General features: G+C 39.7%; 1 long non-coding RNA gene across 1 annotated transcript; it reads left to right on the plus strand.

Annotated features, from left to right (window-relative positions):
• Positions 1 to 12,741: 12,741 nt before the first annotated feature.
• LOC139606085 (uncharacterized) lies at positions 12,742 to 16,719 on the plus strand. The gene is made up of 3 exons (XR_011684548.1): positions 12,742 to 12,880; positions 15,807 to 15,876; positions 16,070 to 16,719. It is a non-coding gene; the product is annotated as an uncharacterized lncRNA (long non-coding RNA).
• Positions 16,720 to 24,326: the final 7,607 nt, after the last annotated feature.

The raw sequence follows: 24,326 nt of genomic DNA on the forward strand, positions 1-24,326 counted from the left end.
TGTTTTGCAATATTTACAGCCAATTACACCACTGCTAATGCTTTCTTTTGCACCCACCCTTCCCCCTGGGCCCATGATGATATTTGACATGTTTTGACAACTTTGCACGAATTTATATTCCTTGGTTTGTTTGCACTGGATTGGACTACCTGGCAGTCACTGTTTGCTCTGTAACAGAGCAAATAGTTTCTTCCTTGTGATTAAACATCAGTACCTACTACAGTTCTCTGTCTCTCTATTCCACGTGTGCTCCAGTGGGAGGGGAGAAACTGAAAACTGGTACAGTGTAAATACTGATCTGAAAGCTCTATTAATGCTTAATGAGCCATTAATATTCCCGAATGAGTCATAATCCCAGTTAACATGTCTCCCCCAGCTGGAAAGATGTACTATTGCCTTGTGGTTCACAGCAGGTTGCCTCAATTAGACACCTATTGCACAGACTCAGCCGCAGAACACAAGTGTGGAGTTCTATAGTGTGGATATACTTTACTGTATAGAGCACCCGCAGTTATCTTGCATTTTTCAGTGACTTAACTCAAGGCATTCTTCAGAAGAGAAGCTACATCTAGTACAGGAAGCAGCCCACCAACAAGATTTTAAAATTTTGGTCTTTGTCATACCTTCTGGGATACTTGTAAAACTTACCTAATTTGTTATCTACAAACTCCAGGCATTAGAGCTAATTAGTAGCGTATGCATTTTGGTTGAAGGTGGCTATTTGATTACTGGAGTTTTCCTGCAGAAGCCTCTAACATTAAGGTTGTTGCAGCTTAAAACTTTAAAGTAGCAGCGAAAGTTCAGCACTCAGGATCATATCAATGGCCTGCTGGGGATAAATGCAGGGCTTTGTGAACTCAGTTGTTTATAGTGAATAAATACCCACCATCAGGACCTGTAAGACCAGCCTATAGCCTGGGTTTATTGGTTAGTTTGTGCCCTCTTCCTTATATATATTTCATTATTTGGGGATTAATCTGAACAAAGAAACAAAAACATGTAGACTGTGAATTGTTTCCAGGTTTACTTTTGTGAAGGACTATTTCCAACCCTGTCCCCTTGAATTAGCATGTATATCTATATCTGTATCTATCTATCTATCTATCTATCTATCTATCTATATATATATATATATATATATATATATATATATATATATATAAAAATCGATGACAATGACTTCATGTTGGTGTCCACAGGTGACTGCAGTGTAGAGTTGACGGGGTGCAGGTTTTTTCAGTGTTTTTTGAGCACAGCTTTATATATGTATCTATACGTTTGTATCGTCTGCTCTGTATGTGCGATGCTTTTGAAATAAGAGTCGAATGATTTCTCATTTTGATACTGATTCTGACTCTCCTTTGTTAGCGTAGCCACCAGAAATGTACAGCTCAGTCCAGGTGTTGGACATTAGGTGGGTGGACCAGTTGGAGGAATCTTTGTCTATGGGAGTGATAGGAGGTGTGCTTTGTGAGGTATAATGCAGATGCTGCAGCTTTTTGGTTAACTGGCTCAGTTTGAAATGCTCAGTTATCCAATCTTTCTCTCTAGCTCTCTCTCCACTGGTCTAAACTTGAGCTGAGTTGTAACTATGTAAACCACCCTGTAAATGTGAATATTTCTGAATAGATGTGTCAAGAGTATTATTGCTAATTTCAGCTTGATACAAATTGGAACGTGTTTCCTTCAGCACAAAGGAAATGAAAGTGGGGGGAAAAAATCTCTTAACACAAACTCTTGGAATATTTTAAGCATACTGATTTGGGCTAATGACAGACATCTACCTTTCACAGATTTGCTCAAAAAAAAGATACTTCTGTCAGCTACCCGGCTCATCCCAGAAGAACCATGAAAAAAGAGACTATTTTTACAATACAAGTTGCTGTTGACCAGAGAAAACATGTCATTTCTCATCAACAGTGTGTGTGAAAGCATTCAATATCAGCCCTCCTGCAGGCATCCAATCTCCTCCCAAGCTGCCGTCTGCAGTCCCTCCACCAGTCTGTTCAGCTTTTCTCATTAGATTTCCTACTCTTATGCATCCCAAGTATTTTTGAAGTGCATAGCGTGTGGAATGATGCAATGCATTCAAGTGTCAAGCCTGCACAAATCTCATCATGTCCGGGGTGATTCACATATGGAAAGTTTGGTATCCTAGCAACAGCCAATAAAAGCTGGCTTTGATTGGGTATTGCCCGTGGCCATCGCGACTTAAGAGTCAACGGGGCTGCTTCTCTATGAACTGATGAGTGTTTACAAGCAATCAGAGGTTGTTTTAATCATTTGCACTGGCTGGTGGTAAACCAGAGAAATAATGGCTTTTCTTGTCCTGGATGAGAGCTGAAGTGCGTGTAATCCCCCCTCTCCAAACCGCTGATTTTTACATGAGCAGAGACAAAATGGACCCAATCAGGTATCTGAGCCGGATGGTGATTGCTGTATTAAACCCTCTGACTGTCTTTCACACTGGAGTGGTCACGTTCACAGGTAGGTTTCATTGTGTGTCACTGCATCTGATTGTGGCCTGATTGCCAGTGTTCAGCGTGAGAATGATTTCTTGACAAAAATAAATCCTTTGTGGATTGATCACTCACTGTAGGCTGCCACACTGTGACACTGAACTAAGAAAACCCCGTAGACTCTTTAAGCCTAGAATGGCCAGGGAGCTGACTTCATATTTTACCACTTTAGTCTCCATTTGTATAATGTTTACACATATGGCACTGGACAATTTATGATTAGACAAAAATTTTACAGGGAAAAGCCAGAAAGACGCCTGTGGCAGCAAGACTCCTCTAGCAGCATGACACAGTGAGAGAAAGCAGGTATAATTTTATTATACTGTCAATACAGACTCTGAATTGTCTGTGGTTTTCTACCTTGAAACTACACTATGAGATATGTTTATATATAATTAAACTTGTCTTCTCTGCTTAGCTCAAAGTTTTATTGCAAGACAAAAAGGAATTCCATGATCTTTAAATGAAACTGTTGATGCTAACTGTGTTTGAACAAATTAAATTCTGACGTTAGATGTAGACAAGAGGTAATCAATAAAAAATTTTAAACGTTTAATTCAAGCTCACTCCTGTAGAGCAGGAACTGAGTGACCATGAAGTTTGACTTGCCAATTAAGTCTTTTCCACCTCCCGTCCCTGCGGTATTCTCTGGTAAAAAGACATCACAGACCAGCTGGGCTGCTTTGTGGATTTCACACTTTCAAGTTTTATCTTTTCTACTTTTATTGAACATTTGCATAAATATTGAGCATTTAGTTTTGCTGACATTTGATGTCTATTTGTGATTTTTTTAAATTGCTGTTATATACTATACAGTTTGGTGCATCTCAAACCAATATGTGCTGAATGCTTCCACAGATCCACATTCATCGGCTTATGCGAACACTATGACTTTCTTAGACTTCACCTTGAGGTACTGCAGTGACATCTCCACACTTCAAAGGAGGACCCAGAACACAGGAACTCAAGTGATGTGCTGAAACGTCTTATTTAGTGGAGCATCCTTCTGTTTCAAGAAGCATTTGCCATCAACAGATACATTACCTGTCTCTAAACGGTGGTCTAAAAGCCTCTAAGAAAACTCAAGTGGTTTCCATGGTATTGATATTCTGTCAGCCTGTGACGTCATCATCCTAATTGATGCAGATGAGCAGTCATCTAACACTCCTGGTATTTATTAGCTTCATCCTAATAAGGTTGAAGAAGTTCATTTTAAAACATAAAATGTGAATTCCCTCATCTCCAGACATGTGGATGTAGATAACTCGATTGAACTCACTGATGTGAAATAACAGTTAACTTTTGAACTGAGCAGCTAACAATATGCAGAATGAGTATATGCATCAAATATTCTGACTATGTTGTGTTTATCAGCTCATCACTTCCTGGCACATAATTGTTCTGAATGTCACAAATGTTTCAAGGCAATAACAATAGAAATCTTAGAAACCACCTTAGACGACACAATTGTTTAAACTCGGTTGTGTTACAGTTTTTAGTAACTGACTCACTTTCTCTCAGTTCACATTTGAATCAGTTCTTTGAGGAACAAAACAAAACAAACAAACAAACAAAAAACACAAGACAAGACCTAAGCCAGTTTGTTATGCTCCGTTTCTATCAAAGAGAATTATTTAAGAATAAACCATGAAAGTTCACACTTGTCTCCCTTTTTAAAGGTTTTCAGATATTCATCTCTCAGTGGATCACACACTCTACTTTCCTCGAAAAGATTTGACATATTGGAGGAAGAACATCTGTTCTGGTGAGTGACTGAAACCACAGAGCGGTAATTTGCCACCCTGTATGAAATAATTTTCAAGTGACCAACCGCATCATTAGTATCACTTGTAATTTGGCCTACTGCATAATTGGGTAATTACACAGGATATTGAGACAGATAAATGTTTTTCTTTGCGTTTGTTATGCATGAAGTCCATCTCATTTTAGCCAAGTAATCATATAATTGGAGATCAAAAAAGGTTGAACACCATTAGCAAACAATTTGTTTGCTTTGTTTGTTGGATAAAAATAATTATGTATAATAATTTATGTAACATTAGGACATGTAATTTTGATTATAATTCAGTTTATAATTTTGCTATAGAATAAAATATTATGTCCAACACAGCTGATATGATAACAAATTGCACACATTGTATTTGTATCTGCAAAGACACATTTACCATGTTAGGTGTTTTTCCTCAGAGGATAATGACTTCAGATAAAAGTCCATTTGATTGTAATGAAAAAGAAAAAAAAAATTGGAATTATTTTCTCTTACATACACACAAATCTATGCTGTAACTATAATGGCTTTAATTTACAGTCTATTGTAGGGAAGGACATAAGAAGAGTACTTTAGAGGTACTCTGCATGTAGACAGATACAGCGATAATGTAGAATCAGCGATAAGAAAAAACCCTGTTGCATAAAAGTCACAGAACAAAGAATTTAAAATTAAACTGGGTCCTTGAGCAGTGTGACAAATCATGGATAATATGCTGATGCTAAGCATGGGAATATAAGAATCTGAGAGCAGAGAGTGTTTCAACATGGAACTTCCTCAAATGCCTGGAAGACAAGTCTTTCATGAGGACACTCGGGAAGTGGAGAGACCGCAGACAGATCCCCACCTATGCAGCCGCTGCATTCATCCGCTCATGATGAGGTGAATTCGACCTGCAGCCACCTCCTGCTCTGTGACTGAACAAACAACACTCCAACAGCAAATAATTGTCACTGAAAAATCCACCACTGGGAGGGTTTCTCTACAGGACGGTGCTGCAATTGAACAATTCTTCTCACAAATCACAAATCACTAACAATGTGTTAATTCCTGACAGACAATCAGATTGTAGCTTGCTGTATCATACTCCCTCTATTGGATATCCGCGTAGAACAAAAGATATTGGTAGACTCATTTTCAGGGGCTCTACTTGTTTTACATTTTCATTTTCATCTTTCATGGTACAGCATTGTGCTCTGTGTTCAAGTCTGTCTCCAAGAAGTTGCATCTATATGTTGATAATTTAGAGAAAAATGCAACACTCCTCCAGTCAAAAGAATATTTGATTAAGATGTCTGCTTAGGTGCAAAATGTTCTTACTGAATGTATCTGCATATCTTTCACTGAGAACCCATTAAATTTATTTTCTGACAATTTCTGTTGCACTACAATATCAGTACAGGAGAAACTAATGCAAGGTTTTTATGGTTATGCTTTGGAACTCGAAGCCCTCGGTCAAAGGTTCCCTGTGGAGTTTTTGACCATTTGTATTGCTATGGATCAGTGTTTATATGAATGGGTCCCTGTTTTCTTTGTTCTTTTACACTTGCTTGAAGATACACATGCTTGCACATGGATATGTGGTTTCGCACTATTTCACTTATCTACAGGTGGTGGTAACATAACAGCAACAACAACAACAAAAGCACAAATCTCTGAGCAAACGCAAGAAAGAGACTGAGCAAGGAAGCAGGGATTTTAAAAAAGAAAAATAATTGATAGAGAAGCACAGAAGATTTTGTAAGGCCTCAAGCTTACACACATTTGGTGAGCAACACTGACTGCTTTTTGTCAGTATCGAGAAAACTCCACGGGGTACCTGCAAGATCAGGTAAACATTATCCCTCAATCATGAGCAAGACGGCAGTTTTCCATAAAACCGAATTTGCAAAACACATTTGTAGTATATAAATGTAATTTCCAGGAGACAGGGTTGCAGTATTTGAATCTTATGTCACTGCAGAGCAGCAGTTTCTTAGGAATTATGATGGTTTTGTAGTTAATAAAGTTTGTAGTTGGACATACAAAAAGACAATTGTGCAACTCAGATTATTTTAATCATGCTACCAACCTTGAAAACCAACAACTCCTCCAACCTGAACAACCCTACACGTTGTTTTTCTCAACCCTCTGACACAACCCATAGGAGAGTCTCCTGAAATAGCGCCGCTACAGGCAGTCATACCAGACCTTGGTTGTCATAGTTACAATTCTAAACACACGGACTGTACCCAGAGCTCTGCTTCATCAATATGTCTGATTGATGCTGCATACACACGTCCATGACCCTGCATTGCACCTTAAGACCTGCATCCATGTCATGTCACCTGATCAGCCTTCTTCACTGACAAATTCATGGACATACAATACACTGTGTGGGCTTTTAGGAGCCTGACATGTATTTGTTCCTTACTGTGGAATTTAAGGGCAAGGGCCTTAATATGTTTGCTCAAACTGTTAAGTGAGGAAAATTCAGTGATATCTGATTGTGGGTTTTATTCATCCTCTGTTTCATTCTTCCTCTGAACAGCTTGCCAGATGTTGAGATGGTTTTATTGGCAGAAATAACATGCAGTTGCTTAGCTTTCAATTTAATAAATGCAAAAAAAACAATACCCCCTGAACAGCTGATAACCAACCCCACACCCCAAAGTCCTTTCAAAGCAATTACAAAAATCACTCTCTCTGCAAAACCAGAATATAAGATAACACTGTAAGACTGAATAAACAATCTAATCTTACAATCATTGCCTGTGGATTACAGATAAACCCCTCTCTCACTTATTAAAGCCTATGATGATATACTGGCGCTACATACCAGTGAAACGAGGGAACAAGTGAATTCAGCAACATGATAACTTTATTATTCTGTCTTACCAAGCAAGTTTTCCATGTAGATATTAGAGTACAGGGACTGAACCGAATCTGGAACAGCAGAGGCATTTACCTGAACGTGATGTACTGTTTGCATGACTTCTTTAATGTACAAATGCTGCCACTGTGCTTTGCATTATTCTGCAGTCCAAACTCAGTTCATGCAGTAAACTGAGACTGCGAGGAGAGACCATAGTGCAGCTCCTCAGAGAAATCAATGCCGGTTACTTAGATGTGATGGAGAGGCTTTTAGTGATACAGAAAGAATGCACAGCACAGTTGCTTGTGCAGTGCTGTAGAACTGAGTGTATTGGCAGAGATGATGCATCTTACTCCCCAAATACAGTAGATACAGTATCTGGACACTGGGATGCTATTAGAACTCGTATGCAATGATATCTCTTGAAAGACATCACATTGCAACTATCTAAGTCTGTAGCACTGGATTTAAAGGAATAGTTCAACCTAAATGAGGAGATTGAAGTGTGTTTCTGTATTTGGTTCTGTTGTGTGTATTTGCAGCACATGTGTTGTAAAACTGATGGAGATGTTTTCTAAATTTGCTTGTGTTTCGACTATTTGCAAGTGTTTTGTGAAGTTGCAGTGCACTGAACTATCAGGGCCACCGTACAGACAGGATGAAGGTAACAAAACCAACCTACTGCCACCTTGAAAGCTCACTAGTTAACATGTTATACCTTGTATACTTAACCTTAACCTTGTTATACTCCTCCCACCCTGGACACAAACTCTTTGAGACACTCCCCTCTGGTAGGAGGCTGCGGTCCTTCAGGACCAAAACCTCTCGCCACAAAAATAGCTTCTTCCCATCTGCTATTAGCCTCATCAACAAGGCTAGAGAGCCCCACTGTTGCTGATCAATTGCACCAATCACCAGAAAAAATTCCTTGTATGTGAAAACATACTTGGCAATAAAACTGATTCTGATTCTGATTCTGATTCTGATTCTGATTCTGATTCTGATTCTGATTCTGATTCTGATTGGTTGTTTTACTCAATGTTTGTTTTACACAATTCCAAATGTTAAAACAGAGCATTGTGCTTTTGTGAGGGGTCCTGTGCCTGTAAAGCACTAACTTTTTACATGTACACATTGATTTCTGTGTGGGTTAAACTACAGAGACATAACACATTAATTCATAAGTGTGTTTTTGTCAAACTATTTCCTTAAGGCTTCTCTTAAACATACAGTTTGTCTTTTAATCGTTGCATTGTGTTGTTGTGTATTGTATGTGTGGCCTGGACTCAAGGTAATAATGTAGGATTTGCAGTGCACAGTTAGAGGCGTTTTGGAGCTGCATGTTTCCTGAACATAACAAGAAAAAGATCTGAGGTAGTTTGGGCACCTGGTCAGGATGACCCCTGAGCGTCTTCCTCTGGATGTGTTTGAAACAAGAGTTAATGGGAGGAGACGAGCTAGAGAGCAGACAGGGGTCAGACCAGTACATGCTGGAGAGGTTATATCCCCTTTTGAGGTCACCCCAGCTGGAGGTGGAGGCAGCTTGGTGGTGCAAAGGAAAGCTGAACTGTGGTGCTCTCCCTGCTGCAACTGTAATCCTGACAGGGATAATAAGGATCTTGAAGATGGATTGATAGACGCTGGATTGTTTGCTGCTGTTTAGCAGTGGTTTTGCTGTGTATTGGCTTTGTGTTTCAAATGGGTGCTTGTTTAGTGTAGCTTCCTCTTGCACTTATTGAATAGATGTATTACTTATTACTTACACTTAGGTCCCCTACTGCACTGAAGCTTCATTGTTGCCCCTCAGTTGTAAATCACTTTGGATAAAAGCGTCTGCAAAATGACTAAATGTAAATGTAGGTTAGTGGGGATTAAGGGGTAAATATGATATAAATATTCATGATATAAATACTGTGCATATATTAGCACAGAGTTAGGTCAAAATTACTCTGATATCATCTCAACAAAAACTAGACTTTATAAGCTTAAAAAGATAATGCTGGCAATACACTCTCTCTCTCTCTCTCTCTCTCTCTCTCTCTCTCTCTCTCTCTCTATATATATATATATATATATATATATATATATATATATATATATATAGTTTTCGTGAATAAATTCCACAAAAACACCAAAACCAACAATGTTGGTTCTGCAATACTTTCCAACTTCCCTATCCTCTGTTTGTGGCATTCAGCCCCAAACCCACTGGTTCCCTCTGAGGATATAAATCTTTAAAAACAGGTCATGAATATGTACGGCTGCTTTATTTTTAAAGGCTGAATAATGTCTTTAAAGATCTCAGTATTGTATTTTACTTACTTCAACTGAAGTTAGTCGTTTCTTTGCTGGGGACTGTTTTCAGAGGCAGATTAAAATATACATGATTTACGTCAGCAGAACGGTGTATGTGGGAGAGACCCAAAATAAACACATACAGTCTGTGTCTTTTTGTACTTTTTGGACAAAAAGCTTGACCAGGCTTTGTTGACACAGGCAATACTTATTGTAGTTTTCTTTAGATTTATGTTGGCAATTAGAAAAATTTTGAATCTCACCAGACTAATTTTCATTTTGTTAATTTAGTTTCAAGGATTACTGCTAATTAAATTTAACTTTAAGCTTTTAATAAATCTGGGATGGCAGCGATGATCTTAATGTGATGTTTTATTTGGAGATCTACTAAACACTTTGGAGAACAAACACAAACTGTAAGGGTGCAGTTTGTTATTTTTGAGAGCGAATGTTTCCTGCGCGGCAATGTCAATGTTATTGATATAGGTTATTTCCATAGTGTTTATTTCTGTATTTGCTGCTCGCTGTTTCATTTTGTCCTCCAGGTTTATATCAGGCTGGGTTCATAGATTTGTCAAAGTTGACCTCAGAGGAGCAACATTTCCATTGCCTCAGGCTGTATACACAAAACTCAGCCCTGCAGACAGCATGTGAGCGAAGACATTAGTCCCATTTATTGCCCATCCTGGCCAAAATTGTTTTTGTCCTTCACAGTGAGGGTTTGGCAGCATTTCCAATTACCAAAGACACTGTGTTGACCCCCAAGGGCATTGGCAAGATGAGAAAAGATGTAGATGTGAGGAGGTTCCATTCTGCTCAATCAATATGCTTTTTATAGGCTGTGCTTGTCTGTTAGGAGGAACAGCAGTATCTTTACCTTCTGCAAAACATCACCGACACAGGCTGAATCATGACATGGTATCTGTGGATCAGAGCACAGGCACTTGTTCCATTGCAGAAATATGTTCGCAGATTCATATCACAAGTTTCCATTTCTGTAACTTCAAAATCCTGTTTGATTTTCTCACCTCGACCTATTTCAGTTTGAAAGTGTAATATATTGGTCTGTGACAGCTACTCAGCCCCATTAATGTACCTCAGTGTAGGAAGATGAAACCTGGCGTAGGAGATAGGAACACCTCACCCTAATTGGTGCCCCGCTGGTTATTATGGATGCTGTTTGATTGGGTGATGGAGCGTTGACTGACTAATTGCCTGGAAGGTGGAGTCTGAACCTGGTGAGCCAGACAGAGGACCCAAGTGAATCTGCGTTAAATGTTTATGTGCTGAGATGACGGAGAAAGATCTGTGGCAGCAGCAACATCAGAAATATTACAGAATTCAAAAGCATTCCACAGAAATAAGAACTCGAATATAAAAAATAATTCTGTCCATAGGCAGAATAGGCAATTTTCACCTACGGCTATAGCTATAGCAGATCAGGAGGTTCATATATATACTGTATATATGCATTTGTGTGCTACCATGCCGTGTAAATAGAACATTCTGGGTCTTAGTAATGTCAAGATGAATAAATAAATAAATAAACACATTGGTAGTGCAACATGAAAGCAATTTCAGTAAGCTAATAATGGAATTTAACACTCCTAATATTAGAGTTCACATATTTTAGGGGTGTTGGGGAATGTAAACAGGAAGTATAATGTTACAATGAGTTAGCTAGCTGTGGGCTACAAAAAGATTCTTGTTTTTTTTTGTCTATATTTGCACATATGTAGATGTAAGAAAACTGGTGCCATTGAAAGTATGCCAAATGAGTTCTTTTCTCTTCTGGCAGTTCTTGTTTTCAGTGTACCCATGGATGTACCGATAACTGTTACTGGAATAGTCTGACACAGAAGAAAACTTAAAAACATGGTAATTCATGGCCAAATTATCTGGAAATGATGAATAACTTCAATAAATTAATTTGTAAATTCAATTATACAGAGAATCTCTCTTCTATGATTTCAAGGTGGATTTATGGATGTTTATTCATGTTGGACATCACAGAAATGAAATCCTTAGAACGTAAATCACACTGACTGTAAAAATGTGCATTCATATTTGACTAAGTTATGACTCCTAGGTCGTGTGGCGATTTTTGCTCTGCTCGACCTTGTTGGTGAGCAGGTCACGTGACAATAACCAACTTCCCCTTCAGTATAAGTTTTGAGTTATGGATCCGGCTGTGCAGTACCACCTCTTTATTTAAAGCTTCAAAGGAAGATCTCTCAGTGTTTGGCACACTATTCCAGGAAAGATTCATAATCCAAGACTTCACCAACATTTTGTGTGACAGAAGAAATGTGACGGGATAATCAGCAGGCTGCAGAGAAAGGTATTTAAGAGCCATATTTACATCAGCTTATTTTCACCCAGTGTCTTTATCCTCCAAGATGAAAACATGTTGGCGTATTTAACGCTGTAACATGGTATTTTAATAGGAATATCAACTTAATCACACCCACTTGCTCTTTTCATGATGTGCAGGTTTTGTTTCCCTTCCAAACCGGCCTGTGGTTCTTGTTAAAGGTAAACAGAGAAACAAACAAACAAAGACATCTTGCGTTTACGTCATGTAATTAAGAGCAGATTAATGGGAAATTCAGTCAAGTCAATCTCCTTGTTGTAATCCTGAGACTTTCATGTTTTTTATACGGCATTATTGTGCTCGAAATTGTTTTGTGCTCAAATGTGCAATATCTTATAACTCTGAGCTCACTGCTTTGCACCACTCTAAAATTGTGGAGGTTTTGTGATCCCGGACCCATAAAGCAGAACACAATGGTGATGGTCAAATAAGCTCTTTCCTGCAAACACAAAAAGGGGAAGTGTTCAGGGTCAAAACTATTGCAGGGGAGGCTGCAGGCAGAAAGGAGGACGTGGATTCTCTGACGATGGACGATGGTGTAGAGCCACAGGTGACTGGAGCCTGGGCTGGTGAGGTGAGTGCAGGACTGGACAGGCAGACAAAAAGCAGAGCTGGATGTGGCAATTATGGTGAAGCAGGATGCTGAACCTGGAGCACAGGACAAAATCATGATTATCAAAAATCCCAATTAGAAAAACGCATTTCACAAAACAGGCTGTAGCACAACACCGCTGTGTGTGACTGAGCTGGCAAAGAACGGTGAGATCGCCTGGTCTGGAAAACTGCTGCATGGTGTGGCGTTGATTGGCAAGATGAAGATCAGGTGTGGAAGGAGACTGGTGAAAGCATGAAACTCAGGAGGCCACGCCCAGCTGCACTGACAAACACACACAGACAAACACATATGGGAAGTTAATACAACACAGATCACAAGGGAAATGGGGCCAACAGGACCTAATCCAAACAAAAACGTACTCCAGAGTTCTCCCTGACATGCCTTTCCCCTCCTGGAAACCCACGCTACAAACCTCCCCATGACTCCAATCACGGTAATGAGACCCATGACTCTAGTTACATTTATGTCATATCATTCATATGTTGCCGGTATATGCTGTGTGAAACAGTCTGTCGTTGGTAAAACCCACTGCGTTATAACGTGTGTGGTTTTCCCTTGGTGCAGCATAATAGACAAAACTCTTCTGTCTGACACAAGATGTGCCCCAGATAATACTGGTGTCATCAATGTTTTTTAATAGTTTTTAACAATGTATTAAATGACAATGTGAAAACTGTGAAATGTGTCACTTGTAGTGTTGAACCTATTATCACCTGAATGCAGTTCCATTGGTTTACAGAGCTTTATAACCTAGCAGAGCAATTAGCAGCTTAAGAGTTGGGTATTTCCCTCAGGAGAGGGTCGGGATCAAAAACAGGGCGAAAGGAGAGTAAATACTTGGAGTTGCATTCATTAGATGGACAGAATAACTAACTTTGGATAAATATTGTTACTTGTTACTTGTGCTTCTGTTCCAGCATCACACAGATAAACATTGCAATTTATCACAAGATTTAAATACATGTTCTCACAAGAATAGCTCTAAAAGGCTCTATGTGAGGCCAACCCTGGCAGATATCAAAATATTTAATCAGCAGTAGCTGACTGTTCAACAATAATCCTAACTAAACTTTTATTCATTGTTCAGTGTTTCTGAAACTACAAACCCTGACCAAACTGTGACAGGGATAGTCAGTTGTCATGGCCAGCCATGCTTTTCTTTCCATCTACAGTTGATTAAAACTGACAAATCCACAGTCTTCAATCAGAGTTGAAAAAAAAAAAAGCCTCCACAGTCCAGACAAAGGCAACTTACCCTGTTGGCCTCCATTTGTTGCAGTACTTCATGTGTATAAGTACAGAAAATAATGATAGGGATTTTAAAAGATGACGTCGATTGCCAGGAGTCCTCATTTTAAAACCTAGTGGCTCTGATTGCATGAACCTGGTCAATAGTGGAAGGTCCTTGCTTGGAGAAAAATGATTGTGCACTGTCTCATAAGGGATTAACATGCCTGCAATAGAGCCTGCAGACACCCTTAACTGTGCATTAAAGGTGATATCATCAATCCAAAAGCCAGCAGTTAACAAATGGCATTACATAAGCCACAGAGGGAATCTAAAATCCAGTAAATAACACCTCTGGTAGAGGGGAGAAGAGCTTCTGTAATAGTCATTAAAAATAAAACGTGTGGTGAATTAGTGCATCCATTACTAATGCTTTATGAGTTAAGACGAGAGCTATTAAATATTTTCAGATTAAGACCCATAACATGTAAATTGGGTCCATATTGAGTCTGTTTTTCATAGCTACGCTCATAAATTTGGTGTTGCAAAAAGCATTTACAAAAAGTAGTACTGAAACTGAAGCCAAGGCTATATCATCAGCAATTAAAGATGAAAAGTGCCAAAATTAGGGATACCCAAGGATGTCAGTATGCCCACTAAATTTGCTTGATTTTTATGTTTGCTGCTGGGCGACACTACTGTTCCACAAACACTGTACCAAATGAAATGAAGGAGTTGCTCACCACTGGAAAAAAGGAAAACAAAATGCAGATGAGGATAAGATTAAATCATTGGAAAAACATTTGGCTTCTCTCTTTAGTTAATTGTCTGCAAGTATTCCAGGGTTGTGGTTTGATCAGCACGTGTCTTGTGTCATTGTTTAAACTACACTAATGTCTTGTGCTAACTGCTAAAGCAGTAGGCTTATAGGGAGCGCTGCCATTCTGCACCGTTACCTGGGTGTATTCTGTTCTACCTGACTGCCTGATCTGATGGTCTGCCTGCCTGCCTGCTGACATTTGTTTGCCAGGCTCTATCACAAAGTAAGAGTTGTAGCTAGGTTAGCTAGGTTGCAATTCTGGCTGCAAGAAGCTGGCTCCCTTTTAACTAGTGCACATCTCCATGGTAACCTACAATACAGAGCTTACAGAGCTCATGTAAATATGACAGCAGTCATGCTTTCTGTGCAAATCATATCACAAATATAAGGCAAGTTTGCAATAATGTAAATGTAAATCACGTGTTAGTAGTTTAAATAAACCACAGTTGCTTACTTGTACAGATTTAAAGTGTTTATTACATGTTTTCTTCTAACCTGGCACTTGTCAGGAACCAATCAGCTTTCACAAAATTCAGGAGCCTTTCCACCAAATTTGCAACATGTGATAATGAGATCACTTCCTATGAAATTGCATATATTTCTCTGATCAAAACAACTTCCATACTTGTGACCTGTGCATGAGCTTGCAGGAGCAAACACATGTCTGCGATTTGTTACTTTGTGAAAAGCGACATTGACACTGTTTGTGATTTGTGTGTATACAGTGCTGGTAAATTGCTTTTGTGAAATGGTTATGAATGAGTTGTTGTTGAGATGTGGAATGAGGGCATATCGGCTCCTCTCCAAGCTTATTCACTCTAAAGTTACCCATAACACTCTTGCCTGTGTAGACTTTTACAGAGTTATAAATCCAGCTTGATTCTAATCAGTTATCCCTGGCCAGATTAAAGGCACCCTTAAAAGAAAATATGATAACAAACAACAAAAACAACACATAAAGGAGCAACAGCAGCATTCACAGAACAGTACAAATGCACCTCTAAGAAAACAGAGGCAAAGGACTATATTGGGACATAAATATAAATATATGTGCATATTAAATATTTCTCTATGCAAAAACATTTGGCACAAACACGTCCCTGACAAGGCAAAAGCCAGAGATTGTTTTGGTCCCTGCTCCCTGCTACAGCCATCAGCACAACACACGAGGGACACACACACACAAGTGGGATCATGTATCTCTATTCCAAAGATGACACAGAAGACACAGCTGATTCTACTAACCTTACATCTGTTTCTGCCAATATTTCCTTCTTGAGCACCACGTTCTGCTGTGTTGTATGTGCTGCAGGTGGCCACATGCCATAAGTCCTCCCGTCAGAGCTGAATGGCCACTGATTTAAGATGAAGTCTGAGAAGAGGTAAATGAATTTCATACACCAGCAAGCCTGAAAACTCAGTTCTGACCGAGCAGTCGCCCTGATTGCGGGTGACATGTGGGGAACTGTGCTATGCTAATCCTGCACATCCATACGTGTTTGAATCCACTGATGGGGGATGTTCATGAGCTGCGACATTGTGCTTCCCTTTTCTCCCTTTACCATTTACCTATAGGTCGCCTAAATGCTGTGAGTTATTGAAGTCAGTAACTCCTCACCATAACCCTGGAACTTACAGGCCTCACTCTCATAAACACCATATTTTTCACACCGACAGCTGGTCAATGTTGGCGTTGATTGCATTTTTGCTGCTGGAATTGAGCTATCAGAGTCAGCAGTGATGAAGCGTGAGCTGTTTGATATAAACTAGTGAAAGTGACATGGAGATCATTGGTGGTTGTTACCTTGGTCAGTCTTGCTGGTCATAAATAACCTGAAGGGCATCCTTTCAGCTCAGGCTAATGGGAGTTAGACGTCTGCCACACAGGAGGGGACCTGCCACAATCTTCAAACATGATCACTGTGTCACTTTTGGCGCAGTTAAGTGAATGTTTCTTATGTCTTATACTCATATTGTTCAATATATTTTCTTATCTCATCACATATGTCAATCCCTTTAGGTGGGTGGTGCAGATGGTGCCCACCCACCCCCACTGGTTCAACACCTGGTTTCCTTGACTGATTTTTTTATTATTAAATTAATCTAAATCATGAGCCAAATATATGTTTATGACCCCCCAACCCACTACCTTCTGGTCTGACACGCACAGTTCAGTTTGTTCTGATATGAGTTGGCCTTCTGCATGAAGGGATTATGCTGTACACAGGGCAGGAAGCAAAGCATAAGCAATGCAGCTACACCCTAGCTGATCCTCAAAAAAGTAATGCCATGCTGAAGGTTGCAGCTGCTACAGAGAGACAATGAAAGGTTTGTGGTTTCTCATTTCTCATTATTCAAGGTGAAGACAGCATGAAGTGCGCTGAAAGAAGTCTCAAGTCCTTCCTAGTAACGCACATCGAGCAAAACCATTTCCACTGGAAGCTTTCACTTCACCGTCACGACCCTGATGTTCATACAGATACTTTGGTGAATATTAATAAAGCACAATAAGGCATAAACAGATGTAAGACCAAACTTTAGTGTTCCCACCGACAATAGCTAAAATCCATTGCTAACCTATGGTTAGACCTACGGTGAGACACCTACTCTGTTAGCTGCAAGCATAAATTCATCTTCAGGTAACACTGGTGGTAACACTGTACATGCACAAAATCTTTTAGAACCGAGGAACTAAGGAGTAAGGAATAGCAGATTATTCCAGGTAAACTCTAAATTAAAAACTAGTCTAGTAAATGCAAGATATTAAATTAACTAACTTTAATAGATATCTCTTTATATGCAATTCATTGATAATTCCTGTTTAAGGTACTAAGTGGCACATTACCAATAATTAAGTATAACCCACTCTTGAAAGTCCTACACATTCACAATTTTGTTTCTATTTCTCTGGCAATTGGACCTGATGATGATAATGATGATGATGATAATGATGATGATGATGATGATGAAGCACCCTCAAAAATTCCCATAATGAATTGATCAATGTAGAAATCATGCCATGTACACTACTTCAAGGTAGAAATCCCACGATGCAATGTGTCATATTACATGTGAAAATTACAGTTGTTTGACCAACAAGAAGTAGTGAATGAATGAATGAATGAGGGAGTGGTTATGAGGGGATGATTCTTGACGCAGTGAGATAAAGAAAACAAACTTTTTGTTTTAAAGCAATAATTATTCAGATCATTCAGCAAGCAATTGATGCAGACAGTGATGCTGTTCAATGCACAACTCCAAGGTTTATTTACCAGCAAAAACAGTCAAACATCAGCAGATGAGAGGTCAGGACCAGCTGGCTTCAGCCGTGACCTCCACTCAAACAAACTTTTGTTCCTGACTTACAAAATTATACATCTCCAGTCAGTTCTCGCGCTACACTTCAAAACAGGTCGTTAGTAGTCTACCCCAATTGGAATCTATTAGTAATGGCTTTCAAGTATCAATATTAAATTATGCAAAACTCATGTGGGCAAATGTGTTTGTTTATACTCCTCATTTGTTCATGTTTGACACGGTGTCTACGCATTCAAAGACAATCAGGACATAAGAATTGTCCTCCTTGTACCAAGAGACAGTTATGGCCAATCATCCAGTGAGGCATCTAAATTCCATATTGCTCCAATCCTCATTTCAGTAACCATGACTCAGATAAGCAAAGGCTCAGAGGTGGGGGGGGGGGGTTGTGAAATGTCAGAGAATGACAATGAGGCTTTTGAAATTGCAACCAACCATCTGGCTGAATGTGGAGAAGAATTCGACCTGTTTTCCTCCCTCTGCGATGGAGGAATGTTCAGGCCATAGCTGAGAGATTGACATGTCGCTGACTGTCGTCTGCCTCTTGGCTGACGTGAAAAGGAGGAACACGTGTGTCTGTCGTGACCAACAAGACGCGCTCGGTGTTGGCCCCTGTCTGTGTGAACACCGCGGCACCTGATGCAAGCTGGGAGCACATTAGACACAGCTGAATGTCCCTCAGGCCCACGGCCCAGCACGCCAACAGGCCCCCTGCAGAGGAGGAGAAACAGAAGTCAGGAGCGCTGGAATGAGAGTAGAGGATCAATGGGACACATTCTGTCTCGATTGTGTATGCATGTATAGTTTTCATCAGACTGACAGAGTCATTACTGATGCCTCAGTTGCTTTGTTGAGCAGTGAGCAATATTGTGTTTCTCAGTGATTCTGATCATGGTTTGCTAATCTGTGTCCCCTGTTGATATGAACATCACGTTTTTGTCAATGACAACGGGGCCACATTTATTTCTGGAACAATGGGTCTTTGATTTCAAACTGAAGAAGCTCCTCATCTCAAGGCGGCAACCTTAAACTTTTCCGGCTGAAATGACAACTTTCACTGTTAGATATCATAAGTTGAAGCTAGCTGGCTAATTAAGCAGATATTAGATGCATGGGCTGGTGGAAAACGCAATCTCTAGCTGACGTTTTGTGTTTTCAGATGATTTATTTTAAATTTAGGAACTTTTTAAATTATGCAGTTGATGCCAACATGCGTGATAAAGACTGACACTACTACAAGCCCCTAGTATTAAAGTATGATAATGAAATATGTAAAACCAGACATAATGTAACCATAACCCTCACTTACATATGATACATGTACATATTTTCAGACCGTATATTTTCAGTTTTAATATCGGGAGAGAAAAGAGGTTCAGGATGAGGACCAAGGCTGGACACACACTGGCTGTCTGGCATGTGAACAGCGGCTGCAGAACGTCTTGGTTTTCATTTTGTTGTTCATGTTAACAGGTAAGAGCGGACACACTGCCTGTGTGACACCTTGCAGCTTTGTTGCATGATCTAGAGATTTCATGTCTCGACTATTTTTCAAACGTGACGCAAGTGGCTTCCAGCAAAAATAGAGGAAAGACCTGTTGATAGTCACATTGACATAATACCAGCAACATTTCATAAAACTGACACCTTCCACTATAGTTTCAACGTCTAGGCTGAATATGAATATGACACAGACATGAAAAAATATAAATATATTTTATAACCAGCTGCATGTGGAGACAGTGGCAATTTAGTGACATTTTCTGTCAAAATAAATCAGAAATGAATTTATAATGAAAAGAAATGAAAAGAAATCCAACATTCAAGTAGCCTGCAAACTCTAAGGAGCAGCTCTTCAGTGACGCACACACAGCACAGGGAGTGTGTTCCTGGTGTAAGCGCTTGGTGAATGTAAAGCAGATGGGTTAACGTTGCTGGCGTGTAAACCTCCCCAGATATAATGAAAAGCAGGACAGAGCTGCTAATGTTAGCCTGAACTCTGACAGCTTTTAGGATCAGGAAATACTACACACTGGGTGTGGTAATTGTCAATGGAGCTTTTTTTCAAACTAACCTGTAACCTAATTAATTACTAATGCCTTGGCCACGGAGGTAATAAGACAGAAGTAGTAGATAGTGGGCTATTTAGCTGGTAATACCTATGATGCATATAACACTCACACAGGTGACACTGAGCTGTACCAGGCGACTTGTTGGATGATAAACTTCAACTTGTGGACAAGAGGAACTGGGGTAGAGACACCTTTTCCAAATAATGGCCCCATGTCAGCCGCTTTAACACGAGGAGAAATCCAAAGCTTGACAGACCCACATATGATTGTAAGGACTGCTAAACTATGATTGGACAATCACCATTTGGGAGAATGGTTTTGTAAAAGAAAAGGTGTTTTATAGCTTTATATGACTCCATTCACAGACAATGAAGAGAAGCGCTTTCCAGGTCTGTCCATTTTCTACGTCTTCTCTGAAGTGTGTCCTAAACCTTATCTTAGCAATAAACTGCCATGATTGCTCCTGACCTCAGTTACCAGACGCATAATTGACAGCTGTTGGAGCGGGAACATGGAATGACACAGTGAATTAGACAGTTGAATCCAATCTGGTCTCACCCTCTGATCAATGCACTGCCATTTGGAGCTGGCAGACTGAGGACCTTGAGATGCTTCTGGGCTCAACTATCATATCTTTCAGACCCATATCAATTCTCTACACTGCCAGAGCTATCAAGTCTTCAGTTTAACCTGCTGTTTAGGTGCAGGATGAGTTAACAAGGGTGCAAACACAGATTTATGGAGTTAAAGCAGGGTGTCTCTTGGCGTAGTAATGTAATTCTTAATAATGCATCAGGCCATGCTTCTGGATACTACCCACCTAGCAGGGCTTGTAGACAGGAAGTCAAGTATGTGCCAGCGGTTATCATGATCAGAACAATTAGGAAGCTGCCTGGATTTGCATATTTGTTGGATTATCCAAAGAAATCCCTCAGCTCCCTCAGCCCCTCCTAAGAGATGTTGCGAATATGATATGGTAACGAAGAGGAAAAAGAACATGAGAAGCACCCTCTTTTTTTAATCCACTGAAAGTATTCTCCCCCTGCAGTGATTTGTAATAAGATGTTGTTCTCCCTCTCTCTTACAGTAATAAATAGCTCTGCATTTTTCACTGGGCTGTAGAACTGAGTGTTACATTCCTCCCTCTGGCTGTAATTAGTGGCGGGTTGAGAGAGTGGAACATGGTTACTTTGGGGGCACGTAGTTCTTCTGTTGTTAAGTTTAGGGAGAGTAATTCACAGCCGCCTGTATTGGGCTTTGCTTCTTTGTCTTGGAGTCCTGGGATTACAGCATCATCTCTAATTCATGGCCAAGGCTGCAGTGCTGTTCAGAGAGGACACAGCTGTACTGTACTGATGAGTGACGCCTGCGCTGAGAGGATCTGGTTGATTGATGGTCACCGTGCTGTTCTTTGTTTTGTAACAGGATCATGACATGTGCTGGGAGGAAATGGCTTTTCAAAGCAGCGGATCCCTTTGTTCTTATATCTGTCTGATTCATGTTTCCCAACTTGCAGCCACCTTCTCTGGATGCGTGCCTGTCAGTCTGACCTTTGACAGTCTGACTGTCTGTCTTTGCAGCCCTGTATTCTAAAAATGACATTTATATAATACAAATCTGCAGCAGAGCACATTTCGTTTATGCTGCCCAGATTACGTTTCTATCAACATATGGAAACAAGTCAGAACCTGTTCACTCACAATGTATTTCACTTATTTAATGTTTTGATTATGCAACTTAAAACAAAAAACCTAAAAGCTCAGTTTTATTATTATCACATAACATTCCTATTCCTCTATATATTGGGATGGGTGCCATTTATTCTGTAGGATATATGCTATAGCCAATGTATTTACACTTATTGCCTTTATAGAGTAGTTGTATTGTCATAGTCAGATGGTGTGCACATTCACAGGTGAAAGACAGGAAAACGTAAGATCCTTTGAATTTTTTGTCATTTTTTAACTCCGAGTTATTTCTTCAAATTTTATTACAACATCTTTATGGATACAGTATGTTGTCAATGCATTACTTACTCTGCATAAGTGGATTTATCCCCCAGAAAAGACCTTGTCAACAATAGCAAACTGAAAAATCAAATCTTTCAAAAACTACTGAAGAGAAAATTAAAGCTGTAATTTATGGACAGTATAGATAAAAATGTCACAGATTATTACAGTAGTTAAACTGAAGCCTTGTTTGTCTCAGCACAGTGGATCTGTTGCAAAGGCCCTCTCCACAGACAACATCTCAAATGCTGCTGCTGCCATCCTTGCAGGATATCATCAAGTACATGAGTCGATGCAATTGCCTCTCAGGCCGGTGTAACTGGAATGTACTTTCAGTGCGATTCAGCTGAAACTCTGGCAGCACTATCTCCACTAATTTCCCCTGTGCCTTTGAACCACTCTGTGAATGATGCCAGCCATGCCAAACTGTGTCCTTAAACTTCGCATTATCCATCATCCCATCCATATAACCCCTTTTTATATATTTATTTTTCCATCTTTCCAGTGTTAATAGATTTTATGCAAACCCTATCCCTGTTGCAATTTGCATTTCATCACCTCACCGATTGGGTCTTTTTTCTTAATTCCCTTTCATATTGCCTTTCCCGTCCTTGTGCACTGTTATTAGCTGCAAATGCTGGGTACTTAGTCTTCCACAATGACCCGCTCTCATTACGCTGAACCCACATCAATAAGCTAATAATTCAACCTCTGTCCTGATGGATGCTGATATATGTACTAATCATCTTTGTCCTGATGTGAAACCTATAGAAAATCAGTAATGTATTCATTAACTTAATTGTACACAAAGTGCAATTTATACAACCTTGAGAATGATCAAGTATGTTTTAAATCATTTTTTTCTGTCAAAGTCTATTGAATAATTGATATGAGTTGCATCATGACTCCACTGTGATGTCAGATATTTTACTGAACAAGCACAAGAGGATCTGATCAATAAGTATGTTGTGTTTAAGCTTTGATGGGAGTCACTCGGCCTCGTGCTTTGTAGTCTGTGAAGTTTCAGTCCAAATTGATGACCACCTGCTGTTGAATTTTGATTGCTTTTTATTACTAAATTGAGCGACAGAAACACCTGGAACTACCAGCTGGACTGAGACACAGATTCAGTAAAAAAACACCACAACATTTACTGTGTGTTAACTACCATAACCAACAATTTATTGAGAGTTACAATGCTGAGAGGGAGGAAGAGGAAGGGACAGTTGTATCACACAACCACCCACTGGAGGAGTCTCCTACCTTTGAAACCAATAACTCAAATAAAAACACCATGCTAAGAAAATGTGCCACCACAGACCTTAGCAACTATCATCAAAAGTGACTGGACTCCCAGTACACCGCCCCCACACCTATGAATGAAGGCCACCACAAGCTGCAGTTCTAAAAACAAAGAAAGATCTAAAATCAACCTAAAACAATCTACTAGAACAATAAATAATGTTAAAATGAACCACACTGAAACAAACTGCAGTTTTTTAGATTAATACCAGTACATACCTTGCAAGGTACTGGTCCCCATTTCTCATGCTACAATAAAAGTTATAGCAGACTTGTACAATACCTCTGTGTGCACCTCTGCCACTGAAATAGTAAAATGGGTATGAAAACACTATCAATGATGAAATGAAAAGTTTGGCTCGCTACAGCCATGAATATACAGACAGTACAAAGCACAACAAAGCGCCAGACAGAGTGTGGAGGTATTCTTCAGCCTGATGCACCTGCTCCTCATAAGCCTACTTATTAGTTTGTTGGTCTCCCACTGACCACCACCCCTGCACGGCTCCCAGTGCCTCCGTGCTACATATGCATTGATGCTTAAGGGCTGCTCTGTGGTGGTGAATTTTGATCAAATAATGCACATGCTTTATAGGTATATATCATCCCCATAGCACAGAAAACAAAGCAAAACGGATTATATCTATAAACGTGTTGTTTGTAGACAAGTAAAAAAGGCCGATCACTGGGCTGAATGTTGAGAGACAACTCTTAACAACCCCAAATTATGTCTAATGATAAGATTGTCTTTCTTTCTACAATACCTTTGCAGGACAGATATTGATAAAAAGACAGTTAAGGTTGGGAAAAGACCATGATTATGGCATGTGATATATAGGTATGGTATGGTAAGGATTAGACAACTTAAACACTGGTATGGTGAAACCCAGCCTCATATTTTACATAATGGCATTCAAGGGTCACTACCCTGGAGATGGATTGTGAGGTGCAAAATCATTCAAAATGAACTCAATACCTTGGATGCAACAGTGCAGCACAGCACATGTTTTCAGGTTGTGAGCAACCACAGTGAAATCCCACAGTGCAGTGACCAAATCGAGAGAAGATTAACATTGGTCAATAAAGACACAGAGAGAAATGGATAGAGTATTAAAGCTGTGAGTTTTACCT

This window comes from Trachinotus anak, unplaced genomic scaffold (assembly GCF_046630095.1).
Source record: "Trachinotus anak isolate AG129_WGS33_773 ecotype Australia unplaced genomic scaffold, CSIRO_AGI_Tana_v1 ptg000021l, whole genome shotgun sequence".
NCBI classification, from domain to species: Eukaryota; Metazoa; Chordata; class Actinopteri; order Carangiformes; family Carangidae; genus Trachinotus; species Trachinotus anak.